We start from the raw sequence: 21,743 nt of genomic DNA, 5'->3' as shown, positions 1-21,743 counted from the left end.
TCTGTCATGCCGGAAATGTTATTGTGAGGTTACGATGCTCAATTTGTGCCGCGTGCGTTTGTTCTGAGCCGTGAGCCGTCGAAGAAAGATTGCAGCAAACATCGGTGACGCTGCGCTGCGCTTCGTGCAGGATCCCGCGGCGACATACCGCTGCAAAGAAACATCGTACGTGTTTGTTCCGTGGTGTTTTCTTTTGCTCCTAAGTGAAGTTACGACGACCAGAGTTCGCCAAAGTCTGGTGCCTACTGTGAGCGGCGGGTGTGTTTGTGTACTGTGCCCCTGCGTTTCTCGTCGGACGTGGTGAAGTGGTGGAGCAAAACCATTATCAGGATAAATGAGAAAAGCGTGCGCGGATGAAACCAACCTGCGAGTTTCTCAACAGAAAAGATTTGTGAAAGCAACCTCCAACGCAAAGATTCGTTGCTGCCAGCTCAGCGTGCAAACGACCGATCGTTGGCAGCAGTGTGATAAGATAGCCGAGCGTCTAGCAGCGTCGTTCAAGTGTTCTGTAGCACCGTCGATTGATTGCTTTCCACCAATGCTAACAATCAGTGACTAACACGCGCTGCTTGAGCGAATGTCATTGGATTGTTAACGGTCAGGCGTTTGGTAGCAGTGTTTGTTTCCTTAATGTCAGCCTGAATGCTAACATAAAATTATGACTGATACACTGGTGCCGTTGCATGATACACTGGTGCCGTTGGCATGAATTCGCGTCGCTGTGTGGCTTAGAACTCTTCGCTCACTGCACGCGCCAGCTGTAGAAAGCCTGCTGTGACACAGTCGCGCATAAGTTGTGCTGCCAGCGCTCGACTTGCTTTCCCACAACACAGCTTTGCGCTTTTGTCGTGATATATCGCTACTAAAAATTCCTATGACAGTGAAGGCAACAGATGCCAATATGTACATTTTAAAAAAAGTACGACAAAGTAGGCACAGCTGCTTGTGAATTGACTCCTAATAGTTCTACTCGCGTCTGCGTTAAATGTGTGTGCGTGTTTTCTTGTGCGTTTATGTATATTTGTTATTTTGCCCTTTTTTGTATTATAGATCTTAGTTTTCGTGCTCGCGTTTGTGTTCATGTGTGTGAATATGCGAGTTCTTCCGTGCGTGTATGTATTTATTCCTATTTCTATCCTTTTATCTTTGTTTTTGTTCTTGTAAGCATGCTGCAGCCACGACTTTCTTTACAATTCCATTAACTCGTCTCATTCAAAGCACCAAGTCCAGCGAATAGCAGGGCTGGCCTCTTCGATGTCATTAAAGCCATTCTCTCTTGTCTACCTTGCCTCCTCAGTGTCACCTTGCTTTGTTTTCTCCTACTATTCTGACCTTGCTTCTTGTGCTGTTGCCGCAACGTGATTAACCAACTTGCACCAAAGAAAGTTCTATCAGCTGTGACAACAGAAACATTGACAGATACAAAATGTTAAAAGCATCACGTGGCTTGCACAGTTACTTCGTCTCTTACCCCTGTTAATGTGTTTATGCATCAGTGCATACGGTAGCTTGCCAGAATTGCACATGAAAAGGTGCTATATTGTGAAACAGCACCTTGCTATGTTGTTGCATTCAGTCTTAATAAACAGATGGTTTTGCTGCCTGTCACATGTGGTGGTACACATATATAACATTGTGCAGTGGGGTATCATTTCCTGTCTTGACGCTTTCATCATTACAAATGCAGTTTTCTAGTGGATGGAGTCCAGCAAAGCAGTGCTGTGAGAGCTTTTGCAACTTTCACCATTTATTACTTCCCCAATATCACTGTCTGAATCTGTCCGTCACTTTGCCTACGGCTTGTAATGAACAAAGTGACTCACTAAAACACGTTCAACTTTACTGAGCATTTTTCCGGTACGTAAATATGACAAAAAATGCTAGCAAAATTAATCACAATAATTGTGCTTGCATTTGCATTACTTGCTCGAGTCAGATTAATAAATTGAAAATTGGCTATGACAACACTTCAATTTTCAGTGCAGACTGCTAACGGAGCATAAAGCGTGCTCCGACTCTTGCTATTTCACTATGGGGCGCGTCAAACTCGACGGTGGCTGCCTGAATGAGCATTTTGGGCCTCACTTAGCTAATGATGTCTTATATTTGTTCTCTTATTTGCATTACTTGTGTGAGCCAGATAACAAAATAAACAATGCAACCACATGAATGTGCTTTGGCATTCAAGCTGCTGACAGTGGCTGTCAGTTTCGTGTTGTCTGCTGCTATTTCACCACCACTTGCTATGACATGACTGTGATTTGCAGTGCAGACTGCTACCAGAACCATAAAGCGTGCTCTGACTACTGCTATTTCACTATGGGGCGCTTCAAACTCGACGGTGGCTGCCCGAATGAGCATTTTGAGCCCGCCAACGATAATCAGGGTTAACAATAGTGTTTCAATTCAGATATGCCAGCATTTAAATCTGTTTCTATGCCACTTCTTAAATCGAGCACAATGGGTGCAGGACGTTGCTTATCAGAATTGAGCTTCTATTATAAGGATTATGCCATAAATGGAACTGCTTATTTATTTGAGAGGTCACGGAATGGATGGTTGGCTGTTGCGAACCCATCGGCAAAATTTTGATAGCCCTAACAAGGGCTGTTCTTTTGTTAATAAGAAGCCTTTATGCTTCGTCGAGCGGGTCAATGCCAGACAGGTCGCAGTCGGAGTCGCTTTCTTCAGTGTCATCTTCACCCAGCTGGATGATGATGGGTTGAATGTGCTCACTCCCAGACGTGTCAAGTCTGAACTTTGCCTCCAAGTCCATCACATGTTGAATGCTCTTCCTCCAGTCTTCCGCCGTTACCTGCTTGATTTTCTCCCTCAAGATGACGTCAACCGTGGACAGCTTGAAGTCTCTGTTGTCCGCAGCGATCCCATTTTTGACCTTGGCCCACACAAGCTCAATGGGATTACATTCGCAGTGGTACGGCGGGAGCCTGAGTACAATGCAACCGGCCCTTATAGCTGTGTTGTCTACGATGTAGCTCAGAAAACGTGACTTTACAGATGCCACCAGCTCAAGCAGCTGCTTCTTTATCCTTTCACCGTAGGTGATGTTCTTGCTTGTGAGCCACTCCTGTATCTTTTCCTTCTTCCAGGCCATCGTCGGCAATTTCTCTTCTCGCCGGCTATGGTAAGGTGCATTGTCTAAAACAATGACACTACCAGCTGGCAACTTCTGCAGAACGTCATTGAACCAGCCCTCAAAGCAATTGCCATCCATTTCTTCGTGGTAGTCGCCTGACTTTTGGCCTCTGAATACATCCAAGCAGCCGTCGACGAAACCATCCTCGCTGCCGATGTGCGTCACGATCAGGCGCTGACCTTTCCCAGAAGGTTGTTTTAGACCCGTCGTCAGGCCATTTGCTCGAGCGAACAGGCGTCCACGCTTCTGCACCACGGTTGTCTGTCCACACGATCGACCGAGTGTGTCACCCGCCGTCACCCATGTCTCGTCCAGGTAGAAGATCTTTCGGCCTTCCGCCCGGTAGCGCTCCACGTCACGGAGGTAGCGATTCCGCCAATCGGTGATGTCATCCCGCTCGATAAGCAGCGAGTTGTGGCTTCTCTTTGCGTGCTTGAAGCCGATCTCGGCAAGCAGGCAACGCACAGTACACTGCCTTAGTGATGGGAGTTCCATACGCTCCGAGAACTCGGTAGTTCTCTTCTCGACCGTCGGTATCTCGTTGCGGCGAAAGAAATCGTGCACACATGACCTCAGCGCGCACAACGTGAAGCTGTCAAACTTCGCGCTGCGTTTTCTCTTCTCCGCATTGCGTGGGCGCTTTCGCGAGGGCGTCGTCATTTTGCCACCCGAAAAATGCGAAGCTTTAACTTCCTCCCTCACCCTGAACACAGTCCTTTCGCTGACACCGAGCATGTCGGCGACAAACTTGCTCGTGTCCTCCACGTTGCGTTCAGGCTGCCTGTTACGCCAAAACGTGTAGCAGTGGAAGATCATGTTGCGTGAATCGCTGTTCAGGATGTGGCCGCTCTTGTTCTTGCCGAGGCTCTTTGGTGGTGTGGTCATCGAGGCGACACAAGGCTCGTTCGGCAACAAAGGATCGCGTTCCAATGTCACCTCGCTGGGCTCCATGGCTGAAACACGGAATGCCGCGCGCGATCGTGCGCGAACTCACGAGATCGCAGGTTCGCAAACGCGAAAAAAAAAGAAAAAAATATGAATTAAAAATAAGCCTCACACAATAAGAAAATAAGGTTGTGCAAACACACAAAATGTATATATGAATCTTATGCTATTAAGCCAGCGACTACTACGCCCGGTGCCGTCGATCTTGCTCCGTAGCAGACGACGCACAGCGTTGTAGAAGGCACGGAGTTATTTTTGTTTCGTGATCCGGCATGTGCGGTAGCATTTCCATCATGATAGTTTTACCAAACCACTCGTCAAGATACACAAATCTTATTTATACCGACAAATACGCGTTTTAGAAGCAGTCACAATTTTTTGAGCGGGACTATTTCTTGAGTCGCGGAGGAATTGGCTGCTGCGCTTCGGTCAACTGGGCGGGGCCTCCTCCTGTCTTCTAAAGTTGTACGCTCTAGCACGGCCGGACTCGACTCCGCCCTCCGCGCCCCGGCAGGCGGCATATGAGCAAGATCTGTGTAATTCCGGCTGTCAGACGCAAGTTATCTCGAATTTTAAAGCCTAATCTTTATTTTCAGTGTCGGTAGTCAACACCATAGCCTCATACGATGTGGATGAAACGGCTTACAGCCTCTGCTTGAAGCCGCAACCCTGTAGCAGACGACGCTGTCAAGATTAAAAGGGAAGGTTAAGCCAACACCCACAATTATTGAATACACATGTCGTTACTTAGGGAAAATGATTATCTCAGTACACGCACTTCAATTTATAAGAAAGGTACAGATAATGTGAGGCTAGAATACAAATAAAAATTTGACAGGTACAAACTATTTATTTCCTGATCAATACAGTGCACTGTTGTACATTTTGGTGCTAACAACCTTCACATCATGTACATTAAAGTATAAAATATTTTCTGGATGGCTTATGCACATAAGGAACTGGTTTTTCATTTTTTTCCGGTACCATCTTTGTGTGATTTACTAAAAGCAGTCTGACAAATTTGTCAGCAATCACATTAGCTGTGGCAAGCAGGCGTTTGGTGAGTTGCGCCACCACGTACCCGAGCACACGAGGGTTGGACCCTCCCGCGTCTAACCGTGCGCGGCTTAGCCGTGTCTGGGGAAAGGGGGATCCTGGGGGTTGAGCCGATGCTGGGTGCTCGGACCTTTAAGGCCCCCCGGCAGAGGCAACACACCCCTTTGGCCTCGGCTTCACATAGACGGCACCCCCGGACTGACCCACCCGGGGAAATCGGTAGTTGCCTTTTCCTATCCTCCTCTTCAATCTTCGTCTTTTTCTCTCACTTTCAATCTTTCCTGTCTCCTTCTTACTTCTTATATTCTGATTTTCCAGGCAGCTAGGGTTAACCTTGTGTGAGATAGCCAACCTTGGTTATATCATATTTGGTTATAGTGGTTGTGTACAGCTGGCGTTGGCAGGTCTTGTTCATAACAACCCTGTCGCGTCCCCTTGTTGGGCTCCGCGGTGGGCGGCTGGCACCGCTGCCGAAGTCACTAATTTGTATGGCTTCCTCATACCCCAAACTCCCTGATCGCCCTCTCATAAAAAGAGGGCGCACCGATGAATCATTCAACTTCTTCACAAAGGCCACCGAAATTTTTCCACGTTTCCACGTGATTCACTGTGAAAACGCCGACAAAAAAGCGACAAACATTTCACCCTTCTTAGTGTCAAAATGTCTCACGGAGGTCATTGGAAGTGGCTACAAAGCCACCAAGATGGCAAGTGGTGACCTTCTGATTGAGGTAAAAGACAAAATGCAGTACGAGAAACTCACAAACCTGGTGGCATTTGGCGATAAAACCATATCTGTCAGCGCACACCGAACAATGAACACCGTCAAGGGTGTGGTTTCAGACAGCGACCTCATGGATTTGACTGACGAAGAACTCCTGAATGGGTGGAAAGAAGAAAACGTTATAAATGTACAACGCATAAAAATCAGGCGCGATAACAAAGAACTACCAACCAAACACATAGTACTTACTTTTGACTCTAGCACACTCCCAGATGCAATAGAAACAGGCTACCTTAAACTGCGTGTAAGACCTTACATTCCGAATCCACGACGTTGCTACAAGTGTCAGAGGTTTGGCCATGCCTCTCAACGCTGCCGAGGACAACTAACCTGTGCGAAATGCGCTGCAAAAGATCACTCTGCTGATGAATGTACTGCTGAGGCCCATTGCGCAAACTGCGATGGCAGCCACCCTGCATATTCCAGATCTTGCGCAGCCTGGAAGAAAGAAAAAGAGATAATTACGATCAAAGTCAAAGAGAATATCACTTTCCGGGAAGCACGACAGCGTCTTTTGCCTTCATTTTCCATGAAAACTTCTTTTGCCGAAGTGGTGCAACAGGGGGCAGCATCACGACGGACCCCGGCGGTCGCCCAAGGTACGCGCAGCGTACTGAAGCGACTGCCACCCGCCCCCATGGTGGGAGCAGCTAAGGCTGCCCTGCCCTTCTCGAAATCGGCCACACCAGAGGCCTCTACTAGCGCTGGCAGCAGCCATCGCAGCTCAGAGGCTAAGGAGGACCCATCGGCCTCCGGGCTGGTGGGTCCACAGCCTTCGTCCCTCGAGGCGAAGGCTACACGACGTACACATCGCTCGTTAGAGCGAGTGTCCAGCGCTTCGGAAGAGGCTATGGACACTACTCCAAGCAAGGTGGTGCAGTCAGCACCTAAAGAGCGGCCAAATTCTTTGGACCGCTCTAGAAAAGACAGAACCAAAATTACAGGGCCTCAAACGGCTCTGTAGGCTAAAACACGTTCTTCGTACACACAGCACCAACTTACCTTCACTATGGACACGCAAATTATGCAGTGGAACGTCAGAGGCCTTCTTAGGAACCTCGACGATATCCAAGAACTCCTTTACCAACACAATCCAAAAGTGCTGTGTGTACAAGAAACACACTTAAAATCAAAACATACAAACTTTCTCCGACAGTATGTTACGTTTCGTAAAGATCGGGATGATGCTCTCGCGTCATCAGGCGGTGTTGCCATCATAATACACAAAAGCATAGCATGCCAACGTTTGCAGCTACAAACGCCCCTTGAAGCAGTGGCAGTTCGACTTGTTCTTCTAAACAAACTCATCACCATTTGCTCGCTTTACATACCCCCACATTACCACTTACACAAACACGAATTTCAGTCCTTTATAGACGAATTGCCAGAACCTTATCTTGTTCTTGGCGATTTCAATGCGCACAGCAGTCTGTGGGGCGACTCTCGTATCGATGCGCGAGGTCGTCTTGTTGAACAATTTCTTTTCTCGTCTGGCGCGTGCCTCCTGAATAAAAAGGAACCTACATTTTACTGTATTGCAAACAGAACATTTTCTTCTATTGATCTCAGCATAGCTTCCGCGTCTCTATTTTCTGAACTTAAATGGGAAGTTACCAAAAATCCTTACGGGAGCGATCACTTCCCAATACTACTGAGAACAACCAAAGAAAATGAGTCCTCACCACAAGCCCCTCGATGGAAGGTTGATACAGCGGATTGGGAGAAATTTCGAACTCTTACTAGTAGTATCTCCTGGGCTGACATGTCTTCGTTAGGAATTGATGCTGCTGTGGAGTATTTCACTACCTTCATAATTGATGCCGCTTCTAAATGCATATCCCAAACGAGTAGTGTGGCATGCAAACGCCGTGTCCCATGGTGGAACGACGAATGTAGGAGCGCTCGTAGGAAACAGAACAAAGCATGGGGGCTGCTACGTGAGTATCCTACTGCGGAGAATCTTGTCAATTTTAAGAAGGTAAAGTCCCAAGGCAGGAGAACGCGCCGACAGGCCAGAAGAGAGAGCTGGCAGAAGTTTTTATCAAGTATAAACTCGTATACAGATGAATCCAAAGTCTGGAACAGGGTAAATAAAGTAAGAGGACGACAAACATATTCACTCCCTTTGGTGGGCACACAGGGCGACAGCTTGGAGGACCAAGCGAACTTCCTGGGCGCACATTTTGAACATGTGTCCAGCTCATCGCACTACTCGGAAACATTTAAACGATACAAAGCCAGAATAGAAGGACAGAAGCTGGAACGAAAATGCAAAAAACACGAGGCATATAACGAACCGTTAAGATTAGCTGAGCTACAGGCATCACTAAACTGCTGCAACAATTCTGCACCAGGTGCTGACCGTGTCATATATGAAATGCTGAAGCACCTTCCCATGAAACACAGAAAACCCTCCTTTCCCTCTATAACGCTGTATGGTCTTCCGGCGAGATACCGTCTGCCTGGAAAGAGACCATTATAATTCCTATCCTGAAACAGGGCAAGGATCCATCGTCTGTTTCGAGTTACCGGCCTATAGCACTAACTAGCTGTCTTTGCAAAGTCTTCGAAAAAATGATAAACCGCCGCCTACTACATTTCCTAGAATCAAACAAACTGCTTGACCCATACCAGTGCGGTTTTCGCGAGGGTCGATCCACCACTGACCATTTGATACGTATTGAGGCGCAGATACGCGAAGCTTTTATTCACAAACAGTTCTTTCTGTCTGTATTTCTAGACATGGAAAAGGCCTACGACACCACATGGCGGTTTGGAATACTGAGAGACCTCTCCCACTTTGGTATACGTGGTAATATGTTAAATGTGATTGAGAGTTATCTGCTGAATCGCACATTCCGTGTGCGAATTGGCAATGTGTTATCACGACCTTTTGTGCAGGAAACTGGTGTACCCCAGGGAGGTGTGCTCAGCTGCACACTCTTTATCGTTAAAATGAACACAATCCGTGCTTCGTTACCACCCGCTATTTTTTATTCCATCTATGTGGACGATATACAAATAGGGTTCAAGTCCTGTAACCTCGCAGTTTGCGAGAGACAAGTACAGCAGGGGTTAAACAAAGTGTCTAAGTGGGCAGACGAAAACGGGTTCAAAGTAAACCCCCACAAAAGTTCTTGTGTTCTTTTCACTAGGAAGAGCGGTCTCGTTGCAGATCCTACTATCGAAATGTATGGACAACAAATACCTATGAACAAAGAACACAAGTTTTTAGGCATCATACTTGACTCTAAGCTTACTTTCACCCACCACATAAAACATCTCAAGGCGAAATGCCTGAAAACAATGAACTTACTGAAACTTTTATCTCGCACATCCTGGGGCAGTGACAGGAAGTGTCTAATGAATCTTTACAAGAGCCTCATTCGGTCACGATTGGACTATGGTGCCGTAGTATATCACTCTGCTGCCCCGAGCGCGCTAAAAATGCTAGATCCTGTCCACCACCTAGGCATCTGCCTGGCCACTGGCGCATTCAGAACAAGCCCCGTCGAAAGCTTATACGTAGAATCCAATGAGTGGTCACTCCATCTCCAGAGAACATACATCAGCTTCACTTATTTTCTCAAAGTGCACTCCGATTGGGAACATCCTTGTTCTGTAACCATTAATGATTTGAAGTGTGCAACGCTTTTCTATAATCGACCCTCTGTGAGACGACCTTTCTCACTGCGTGTAAGAGAACTCAGCGAAGAGATGGATGTCCCACTTCTAGAACATAGCCTAATGCCTCCAGCTAAGATGTCACCGCCCTGGGAGTGGCACGTGATAGAGTGTGATCTATCCTTTGTAGAGGTCACAAAGCACGCACCCGAGCTCGAAATTGCAATGCATTTCCGCGAACTTCAATCGAAGTACTCGTGCTCGGAATTCTACACCGACGCATCCAAGTCCCATGCTGGCGTATCTTATGCGGCTGTTGGCCCCTCTTTTTCTAAATCTGACGTATTGAACCCCCTAACAAGTATCTTCACAGCAGAAGCCTACGCAGTACTTTCTGCAGTGAAACATATAGACAAATTGAAACTACAAAAGGCAATAATATTCACAGACTCGTTGAGTCTTGTAAAAGCGCTAACATCTTTACAAAAGCATAATAATCCTGTTTTTCTTGAGCTTTACTCACTCTTGTGTGACATATACCAATCTCATAGACATGTAATAATATGCTGGGTGCCTGGTCATAGAGGCATCGACGGCAATGTGCTAGCAGACCAGTTGGCCACATCAACTACATCGCAAGCTATTAATCCTGCCGCTGCTATTCCCTCCACAGACCTGAAGCCTTTCCTGCGAAACAAACTGCGAAGCCACTGGCAACGCTTGTGGGACGCCGAAGCAAATAATAAGCTCCACTTGATTAAGCCACAGGTAGGGTTCTGGCCCTGTACAACTAAAACACGACGAACTGATGTCCTATTCTGTCGTCTCAGAATAGGACACACATATGGTACTCACAATTTTCTATTGAATGGCAATGATCCTCCTACCTGTGGTAGATGTGGCGAGAGGCTCACCGTCCTCCACGTCCTCTTGGAGTGTCGGGAAGCCGAAAGAGAAAGAAAGAAACATTTTCCGCTAGCATATCGCTATTGTGTCCCTCTCCATCCCGCTATGTTTCTCGGTAAAGAACCGCTTTTTAGCACCAATGCAGTCCTCGCATTCTTGAAAGATGTTGTGCTACATGTTATTAGCCCAATAAGTTCATAGCACATCCTCTCTCCAGAGGATGTTGCTGTGATAGTTCTTTTCTCTTTATAGCACATACCTCCAGGCCCTTGTGTTTCAAGGGCTCTGTTTAGGCACTTGTGCTTCTGGCCAAGTCTAGCATCTTTATATTTTAAGTCGCATCATTCCTCCGCAATGCATTGTTCATGTCCATAGTACACATAATCAGTCATTGCCATAATCTTATTATGTATATATTTTACGCACTTTACAGCGACTGTTTTTAGGCCCCTTTACAGCCATGTCACATCTAGTGTTCATATAGTTCATTCTTCATATACCACTATCAAACCACTACCATCGTCTTGGCACTCTTTGGCCACATCTGGCCCTTGCGCCAAAAAACCACAATAATCATCATCATCACATTAGCTGTGCGCCTTGTGTGACCATTGCCAACATCTTCTGGGCAGTTCAAGATGGGCGATTGTTCAAGGTAGGGTGCAACGAGAAGTTGCAGCACTTCATGCACTTCTGTTCGCGGAAGGTGCTTCGCAGCAGCTTCAAAGAAAGCCACAATGCTGTCCAAAAGTGCCAAGAACATGCGATTCGGGTAATGGAGTCCACTTTTGTTCTGTTCGTGCAATAGAGTGAACAAAGGATCCCCTTTGTTAGTCGTCGTCACCATCATCACACATGCATCACAACCAAACTCACTAATGAGTTTTACGAGGTACCCCCCAACATACACCAGTCCGGAGTATGTCACTGAGGGGGATGGATCCAAAAAGTGTCCTTTCAGGTTCTCCAGCAGTGCAATTACCTCCTGTGGTACAGCTGTAGCAAGCTCTTCAGCATGAGCATCTGTCGCCTGCATTTGCTTTAGAGGGATGGCCTTGCCTTTGACAATGTTATCAAGGGCAATTGTGACAGCCCTTGCATCAAGCATATCGTTATCCCCACACATGGCCCTGAGCCGTCCGAAGAGTGCTTCAACTGGGTCACTGTTAAAGTTCCTAGGACATATTTGATTCCCCTCCTTAAGAGGAACCTTGTTGTCTCTACTGTTGCCTTCGTGGTGAACAGCAAGGCGCGGTACGTTTCATCTGTGAATTCACCCTTTCCTGATGCAATTGACTCCTCTTGAATATTCCTCACATAGCAGGTAAAATCGTTTTCCAGCCATAGCATTCTGTGGTCGTTTTCGTCAGGGATCGGCTTCTTGTTGTCACTCTCACTGTACACCATGTCATGGACGTCGAACCATTGCTTCATCATCTTCATGAACAATATTGTTGGGCTCACTCCTCTGAAACTGTAAAGAGCTGGGTCGCCGCACCGGTTCTCCTGGAGATGACACAACGCTGCAATCACTTGCGGGGAGAATATCTGAACTGCGTGGAGCACGTTCCTTTTTTCTAAGTTCGACGGGTAAACGTGCTTCCTGGTCAAGTTTCTTGCCAGTTTGACGGTTTTGTCTTTTTGAAATTCATAAAGTTTCTGTATGAACTTCCCAGTAATGACCTCTGTGCAGTCTGTAAGTTCACGTTCCAGGAACTGGCTGCGTATGTTTTTGGAGGATATGACAAGGGTCAAAACTCAAGAAAATGACTCTATCTGAATCGTGAGGATATGGGGGACTACTGAAGACAAACATCCACTTCTCATGTGTTTAAACATAGTGACATTTGCTGAGTAATTATCTGTAACGATTCTGACAATTACGAATCCACAGCAGAGATTACCTCCTTGGTCCAGGCAAACAGGCCTCTCCCACTCAGCTGTTTCGTAAAGTAGTAGGCACATGGTATCCTGTATGAATTCGCCACACCATGCAGAACAAAGCACAGTACTCTATTTGCAAGAGTCTCTGCCGAGCTGCTTGCCGCACTGTTGCTGGGTTTGTCTTTGAGACCAAAAACTGTGTCGGCCTTTCTGTCATACACACATTTTGGCTTAATGGCAGCCTCGTCTACGATCAACGACGCCTTGTGCTGTTTGCTGCTGAGCATCGAGGCCTCAAAGATCAGCCTCTCCTTCATGGCAGGACTCATACCTGAAGACATTGGGCTTGGGCCCACGTACCTCTGAAGCGTACACTTCGCCGGCAGTGTCAAGAGGTCAGATTTTCGGGCGTGATCATAACCTTTTGGCGAAAGGAAGCGCCAAATCACACACTCTCTGACAACTTCTTCTGAATAACACGGTCGTTTACTGCCATGAACTTCAATCTGGTGACGGAGAAAAACAGCCTTTTTCTCACCTTTCTGGGAATCGGCAACAATCTTTTTGACGGCAATATAGTATTTGTCGTCATTGTATTCGTTCATCTTTCTTTGTCTACGGCAAGCTTTCTCAGGAGCCCCGCACACTTCGAGCGCTGGTAGGCAACTTGAGCCCGAACCCTTTTCATAATGACAAGATAGTAACTAGATCAGTGAGCGTTGTTACTGTTGGTTTGTGTTGAAGCCCTTTGTCTCTCCTCGGTTACCTCCTCCCTGGCACCAAAATCTTCATGAACAGGCAACAGCGACTCTGCTTTTCGCTTTGATGAATTTCTAGGAGCTGGGGGGTCACGATATGCAGGGTCCTTACGCGGTCTCTTTGCAGCTGGCACCATGTAGGAAGGATAGAGTTCGAAGACGGTCGGTACAACTCCCACAAGCAACTTCCGTATTCGGCATCCGGGACATAATCACTCTCATTTAAGTGTTTGCTACACACTACAGTTGATGCGGACTTGTCGTTGATGACGAGATTTTCACGAGAAATGTTTTTTCGCCACTTAGAACACAGTTCCGCATCGCTAGGAAATTGGTGAAAGGAAACACCCGGCGTCTTCCCCTGTTGAAATTTGCAAAATGGCACACAACAGTACACCATGGCTCCAGTGATCGCGTTTGAGGCAGAAGGAAGAAATGACGCTTTCACGCTTGCAACGATCCCACGGAGAAAGCTCACAGCTGCAAAAGCTGGCACACAGTAGGTAGCACACGAGGGTTCGGCGATATAGGTATGCTGCTTCAGATGCCGCCGTGAAGCACAGAAGTGGTGAGGTAATTGCGCCCACAAAAGCAGACCAAGGTTGCAGGGAGCAAGTCCACACTCATGTCGTCGGCATCAGCGGGCAAGTCTGATAGATGTTGTGTGCACAAGAATCTCACCAGTCGGGACAGCGGCATCAAACAAAGAACCAACTTGACAGCAGCTACTGAAGAAAATGGCAGCAGCAAAACCAAGCCTGCGCGACCCTTCGCTCCCTCGAACACGGTTAGGGTGCCTCGATGCCAGCGCCGCCGTTCAGGGTGGTGCCATCCTTTGACCGCACCCGCGCCGCCGCTTTCTCGCTTCGACGCCATCTTGAGTCACAGCGAGCGGTTGCGAGTGCTTGGTGCCGGTGCTTAGTTCGAGACACAGTGCGCGCGGATGCTTCGCTGACGCTTCTACTTGCTGGACAGTGTTCAGCCGCATGAATGACAAGCTTGTCAAGTGCATCGAGTCGACATGACGGGCTGTTGTGTTCCTAAGTGCACCGGATCGACGCGTAAAGGGCTTCGTTGTTTACGCTTCCCCCGGGACCCAGAGCGAAGGAAGAGATGGGAAGCCCAAGTAAAGCGGTATCACTGGAAGGCAACGGATAGCTCCTACATTTGCGAGGTAAGTGTCAAGAAAGTTTAGACTATCGCATCGTGTTTTTCAATTAAATAAGAAAGTATTATCTGATCCTCGCTCACGTACCTACGTTCGCTCACGAACTAAGCACTGCACCGATGCTGTCTGAGTAGCCTATGGTTTGCGAGCGCGCGTCGCATAGGCTTTTGCCGTTTTGATCAGCGCAGTCTATGCGAGTAATACCCTTATTTTAAAAACTGACGAAAATGCTTCGCCGCGAAATAGCCTTACATTAGCTACAAATCGTCATGTAAACCACCTATTTTACTTTTTCACGGGAAGCACACATCGTGTTTCTTGTTTCTTTTTTTTTCCTGTTTTTTTTTCGCTACTGGTTATTTGGGACTTAAGAACGCAGTGCTTCTTCTGGGGAGAGCGGCTGTTGTGTACGTGGCAAGCGCAGCATTGTGATTTTCTCTGATTTCTCATCAGATATCTTGCAGATCTCAGGTCGTTACGTTATTTAGCTGATTTTTTAGCCGAATATATTTGTAGCGTGGTGCTCGTAAGCTGATGGTCATTCGTGCTCATTCCCGATCGTAGTGGGTACTGTGACGGTCTTTAAATGCCTGTGCACGGTATGCCCAGGTGTAGTAGAGTTAAGGGGCATCATGGGACCACAATGATTCGGCGCTTTCTGGCATGGTGTCTGTTGTAGCCTGTGCATTTCTTCGAAACGTGTGAAGCGAGGTAATACAGCATTACTTCTGCGAAAATTTATTTTTAAGCACTGTAATGGGTTCTCTAACTGTATTTACAAGGCAACTTTTCATATCAATAATCACTTTTGTTGTTTTACTTGTACTTAGAAACACTTTGAAGAGGACCAGTACGAGGGAAATCGACAGGATGGGCGCCGTCTGTTAAAGTCAACAGCCCTACATCATCATGGACTATATTTTCGAAGTGAAAAACATTGCTAATCTGTATTTGACTGTCTTAGTTTCATTTACGGTTTTTGTACGCGATATGTATGCAGTGTTGTTTATTTTTCAATGTAGTTTTCAGTGTTCTAATGGTTATTTATAAAATGTTCTGTACTCGCCATCTATGTGTTCGGCTGATGCGACGTATTCGATGGTAGCTGATGTATTCTGGCTGGATATCTTGATTAATATTACCCGCGGTTGCGTTTTCTTGTTTCATTCTTGTTTTCGATTTATATTGTGTGTAATAAGTTTGATGTACTCACTTGAACACCCCCCCCCCCCCATGTAATGAAAACTCTCACTATCCCGAATTGTGTGTCGAGCCTACCTTGCGAATTTTTTTTTATCTCGTCTTTCCACATAACCTTCAGGCGCCACACAGTACATATAATTTTTCATGTACATATCTCTTTCATGATTGACTGTACTAGACGTTACTAAGTAAATGTATTTTGTGCATCGTTTGGTTTCTTGTGTGTACTACGCAAGATTGACACAGACAAGTTACGTTACATGTTTCTCTACAGCACTAACTAAACCTTATTTTCACATCGCAGTTATTTTTACACCAGCTTAATCCTGTCAGCACACAGTTTTGTGGGCAAAAAAAAGCAAGATTGCGCGTAGATATTGTCAAATAATTGCAACGAACGCGAAGAGCACGCGCAACGCAAGGGAAACTAACCGCCGTGAGCGAGTGGCTGGCTACGGTAAAGGAGGCGTGACGTGTAAACCAAAATACAACAGCGAAAAAGAAAAACTTCCACACACAGGGGGTCGCAAACCTTATATACCAAGCATTGACTCCCGTCGCGTTGCAAAGGCCGTAAGGGAGCGCGGAGGAGAGGAGAGTCGAGTCCGGCCGTGGCTCTAGCTTCACGAACCACCGACGCCGTACAAAACGTTTTCGGCGCTCGCCGCTAGGGTACAGCGCATGCGCACTCGGGACATGCAAAAGGCGATGACGTCGCATTGTATAATCCATGCCTCAAATATGTATGTTTGGCAGAAAGGTGTAAACAAATTTTGTGTAGAAATAAAGCACTATTTTAAGGGGCGTACTATGCGCAATCGGCCTCGGCGCCCGCAGCGAAAGTACGTTGAATATGCCGCGGAGCGCTTCTCCTCCCCAATCCAGTTCGCTCGCAGCGCCTTCGCACAATTTTTCCACACGCGGCGCCTCAGCGAGAGACTTTCACATCAAAATTGGATTTCTCCGCTATTTCTGCGCATGCGCGAGGAGCAGTGGGTGCGAGAGAGAGATGTGGGGACTCTCGGTCCCTCAAATTTCTCTTCGCCTAGGTACTACGGGTACGAAAGTTGTTAGCGCCGTTTGTCCCTAGCCGAGCTGGCAGCACAGAATCGACAGAATGCATGCCGGCAAGGCGAAGAAGCCATGTCTGAGGTGAGTTTGTTGCTATTTTGTGTGACGGTAGCATATTAAATTTTTAAAGTCACAGGGGGATAGGTTTGGAAGTGAGGTGTCTTGTCGGATGACTTTAGTAGCAAAGCATTACATGGTGCCGGTTCATTAGTGTCGTTGAGCAAGGTAACATGCCGCACACTTCAGGAGATTCACGGGAACTGAAACTGTTATGAATTCAACTGTTTGTATGTGAAAGTAAAAAAACTCAACGTCGCTATGCACTTTAATTGTCATAGACCATTGTGACGTACAGCTCTACAGCAACACTGACAAAGCATTACGCCGCGCCGATGTTTACGAAAACACTTCGATGAATTGAAACACATACCGTATCCTGTATGTTAAAGTAAGAAAAGTGAACGTCGTCATGCAATATTTCATAGCCGTACATAGACCATTGTAAAAGCTGTAGAGAAACACTCATCAACCACGTGGTACAGATTCGTAGCTATTCTGAGGATCTTGTATATAATTCAGGAACGCGTATTGTACCCAATTCCCGGGCCGTTACGATCATTGTATCCAGCCCGGCGTGCTAGGTGGGCGAAACAAGTCCTCAAATCACTACAACCACGTCCGAAATATCTCTGAAGGCCTGCCAGCCCATTTATTAGGCGTCTCTGTGTTTCTACTGACAGGAGAGGTGACGGCGAGCGCCGCGAATATCACATCATATCCCGTCACATGCTGTTACGGCATGCTTCACCGCAGTACATTGCGTATGCTTGACCGCGTAGCACCCGTGCATTGCGACGAAGCTGATAGAGAACCAGGCATTATGCAGCGCTCGAGCCTAGCTTCTTGTCAGTGACTGCAGATGGAAAACACATACACGTTCAAGAGCTTTTCGTCGATGTTTACACTTCTTTATTGAATGAAAGGGATAACTTACGCCTGTGTCCGTGAGTTAAAAGATCGATAAAGACTGGGCACTTACTTGCAGTGTATGAAAAATAGAGAACTTTATTTATCCAGGTGTCCATGCTCCTGCAGTCCAGTGGTGACCCTGTGGAGCTGGATCCGGCCTCGTGGAAACACAGCCGCCTCATCAGTCGCAAAGTAGGAGCTGAAGAGAACAGTCTAATGCTGATATTGCACCCGATTGTATAGGGCTTAACTTGTGGTTAGCCAGTGCCAAAGGCATTGCACTAAAGATTGAGAGTATGTCTTAATACGCAGCGCTTATCTGGTGAATAGGAGAGCAGAAGGTGAGAACAATGTATTGAGATGAGGTAGGACTGCCTTCATCTGTGTAGTGAAATCATGTTTATTATTTGTGTAACGTCAGTGCACTCACTTTCTTAAGTATAATGTTTACAGCAGCCTACAGCTTCTGTCGATGCAGGTGCTTCTCTACTGGAAACAACCTTTCATTTACCAAATAAAGTTGCCATTTTGTAGTTTTACAAGTTTTCCTCTGGTGTTTTAGTCTCTTCTGAATCTGGAACATCTGACTGAATGCATGGGCATCAGAGTTTGTACTACATCACATTTAATGGTACATTTCACCTCGAGATAGCCGACACACTGCAAATTCAACTGTTTTTTTATGAAACACCTTGCTCTTGCTGCTCACAAGGCTAGAACAACTGCCAAGTGATTGAGTCAGTTCAGTTCAGTTTATTTCCTTAAAGGCCCCTTTTCAGGGGTGTTACATAAGGGGTGGGGTACGTCATGCAGCGAAAAATTCAACGTATTGACCAATCGGAACGACATTTCAAAAATGGTAGGTACACTGTGCAAACAAACACACACGATAAATTTCTATAAGAAAGAACAATTATTTTGGCAAAACAGAATAAACATTGGAAATGAACAATGCAACGTTATAACTACTGGAACATTTGAGAAAAAGAAAAGTGGTTACATTGTATACAATGAAAACCACACGTTAAATGATGATTTTGTACAAAAAGGGTAATTAATTTGGCAAAACAGAAGAAAGATCAGCCATGAACGTACGGAGACTATTTGTAGATACAACGTGGTGGGAAAGGGCATTCCAATCTGTCGCAGTTGGACAAAAAAATGAAGCAGAGAAGGTCGTTGTGTGGGAGCGTGGTTTTAAAACTTGGAGCGGATGACCAGTGCGTTGTGATATTCTTGTGGGCGGGGTGATGTACGGCATACAATTGAGTGAACTGTAGAAGAACTTGTGGAAAATACCAACGCTGGCTATCTTACGGCGGTGCGAGAGCGACTGTAACTCAGATTTCATTTGTAAGGCTGATATGCTTACGTCATATGAGTAGGATGAATGAATGTATCTTACAGCACGATTCTGAAAGGACTCAAGTGCGTTAATGAGATAATTTTTGTATGGGTCCCAGATCGGTGATGCATATTCGACTTTAGGCCTGATAAGTGATTTGTACGCCAGAAGTCTGACATCCGGAGGAGCATGGCGCAAGTGTCGCCTCATAAAGCCGAGTGTTTTGTTCACCAATGATACTATGCTGTTAATATGTGTGCCCTAGTGAAGATCAAAAGAAATTAAGATGCCTAAGCACTTGAATAATTTTACTGTTTCTACGGGGCTGTTAGCTATTGTGTATGAAGTCAGGAAGGGTTTACGCCTACGGGTAACTGACATATGTTTACATTTATTTGGATTAAGAGTCATTTGCGAACGGGCACACCAAGACTGCACATGGTTAAGATTTTGTTGCAAAGTATCTTCGTCAGTGACATTGTTAATGGTATGATAAATCACGCAGTCATCAGTGAACATCTGTATTTTGCAAGTTACGTGAAGGGGTAAGTCATTGATATATATTAAAAAAGAAGTGGACCAAGAAGAGATCCTTGAGGGACACCTGAAAGTACCGGAAGAAGTACGGAAGACTGCTCGTTGATAGTAACGAATTGCGCGCGGTTAGTGAGGAATGTTTCTAGCCATTTTAATACATCAATGCCTTCAAGAAAGTTCATGTAACAAGCGACGGTGAGAGACTTTATCAAAGGCTTTTTCGTAGTCGAGAAAGATAGCATCAGTTTCTTGATTGCAGTCAAGGTTCGCATGAAGGTCGTGAATGAAAAGAGCTAGTTGGGTTTCGCAAGAAAGGCCCTTATGAAATCCACCCTGTGCAGGATGAAAGAAATGGTTGGCGTCCAAATGGTCCATGATGAGTGAGTAAATGACGTGTTCCATTATCTTACATGGAAGGCTTGTTAAGGAAATGGGGCGATAATTTAATGGGTTGTTCCTGTTGCCTGTTTTGTAGATGGGAATGACCTTTCCTACTTTCCAGTCATGAGGGATGCAGCCTGCTGAAAGCGACTGAGCAAACAAAAGACACAAAAATGCAGCTGAGATATATTTAGTATTTTTTAACAGTTTCGAGTTAATACCATCGATACCGGTGGAGGAGGAGAGCTTGAGGTTATCAATTAGATTGGAAATACCATCTGCGCAGAATGTGCTGACCGGCATTACAGAGACTATGTTTCTAGACAGTAATGGTAGAGGGGTACTAGTATGTTTAGTAAAAACTGAGGCGAAGGCATAGTTGACAGAATTGGCACAGTCAGTATTTGTCATAATGTTTCCCGAATCGTCAGCAAGAGATATGGCGTGAGTTTGAGTGGGGTTGATTACGTCCAAGAATTTCTTGGGATTTTCTCTGAGTATTTTTGGTAAGTCGTTAAAAAAGGTATGCTTGGCACTGCGGACAGCAGATAAGTAAGTTTTTTCAGCAGAATAATACTTTTCCCACGTGTTGGCATTCGTACTCTGCTTCGCGGCTCGAAAAAGTCGTCCACTTGTGGAGCACATTTTGACACATACAGTGTCAAGGCATGTGCAAACAGTTGCAGAAACCTCTTGCCTGGCATGCATGATGCGTGATGGTGTCTCCATCATTTTTTTCTCGGTGTTTTTTTTTTCCTTTTTCATCCTTTGTCACAACACCAATCTTTTTTTTTCTTTTGTTTAGCTTTTTTGTTCATGTGAGAGCCTGCCATTGCTATTTCCTGTGCTTCCGCCTTTGCTGTCCCAGTCACTGGCATTAAGTCTCTCTTGCCTAGGTGTACATCCCGATGACTTGGTAGGTGTGCCATAAACAATTTAATTGCAGGGTATTGAATCTCGAGCATATCAAATAAAGGAATTAGCTTTTAGTTTTTCTTTTTTTTTTGTGGGAAGGCCTCTAACTCTTTGTGATAAAATTTCATTTTGGTGACATACAACTGATCATACTTCACGAGTTGTTTCCAATGGCTACATTTTTTGTGCGTTGAAAGTTCACACAGTTGCCAAGTTCCATAGTGCACACATGCCTCAAAGACTTCACAGCTTGATAGGTCTTGTCTCATACTATTGCCACTTAGTTGGGCATTTTATGTTCGCTGTTGATCTTGTTGACTGGGTTGCTTCTTGGCAATACCGAATTTATGACATAGTACTCAGCATGAAAGAATGCTTTAAAACTATTCTGCTGTCCACTTGCCTCATCATGCCACTGTGTCATTTTGATCTGACTTCTCTATCGGAAGTCAGATAAAGACATAACATGCATGCCATGTAAAGTTGAAAGCTCAGTTAAATACTTGATCAAAAGAACTGCTTCCGCCTCCCACTTTTTTCCACACTTCTTAGTCTGTTTTAAGGCCTCATCAAATACTGTGGTCGCCAACATGTCCTATGGTGGAAAATGTTCGCTGTCAGATGACCTGAATTGTTATGTCAGACAGCGTAAGTGAAAGACGGCATACTAGCTTGAAACTGTGCTACAATGGCGTTGTCCTGACCTCTTGAGTTGCCAGGATGGCTTATTTTCCTGAAAACCATAGTAGTAGTCAGAAGGAATGGCAGAGTCAGAATGGCATTTACGAAAGCTCCATTCAGATGCTGCAAGACATTTTCCTGAAGCCAGGCCTGGCAGTGTTGGCCAATTTTGGAAGCTCTGAGTTAGTTTGATGCGATCTTTTCGTTGATTTTTCTTCATTGCTGTTTCTTGATTATGTAGATAGTGGCACAGGCTTTCTTAGGAACCATTGCTTCAATAGGCGTTTCCTAGAAAGAAATGTTGGTTGTCTCTTTATCTGCATCGTACTCAGAAGAATCCTTTTTTGATGATTTTCGAG

Source organism: Dermacentor silvarum, unplaced genomic scaffold, assembly GCF_013339745.2.
Source record: "Dermacentor silvarum isolate Dsil-2018 unplaced genomic scaffold, BIME_Dsil_1.4 Seq857, whole genome shotgun sequence".
NCBI classification, from domain to species: Eukaryota; Metazoa; Arthropoda; class Arachnida; order Ixodida; family Ixodidae; genus Dermacentor; species Dermacentor silvarum.
This window is presented reverse-complemented; position numbering follows the sequence as displayed.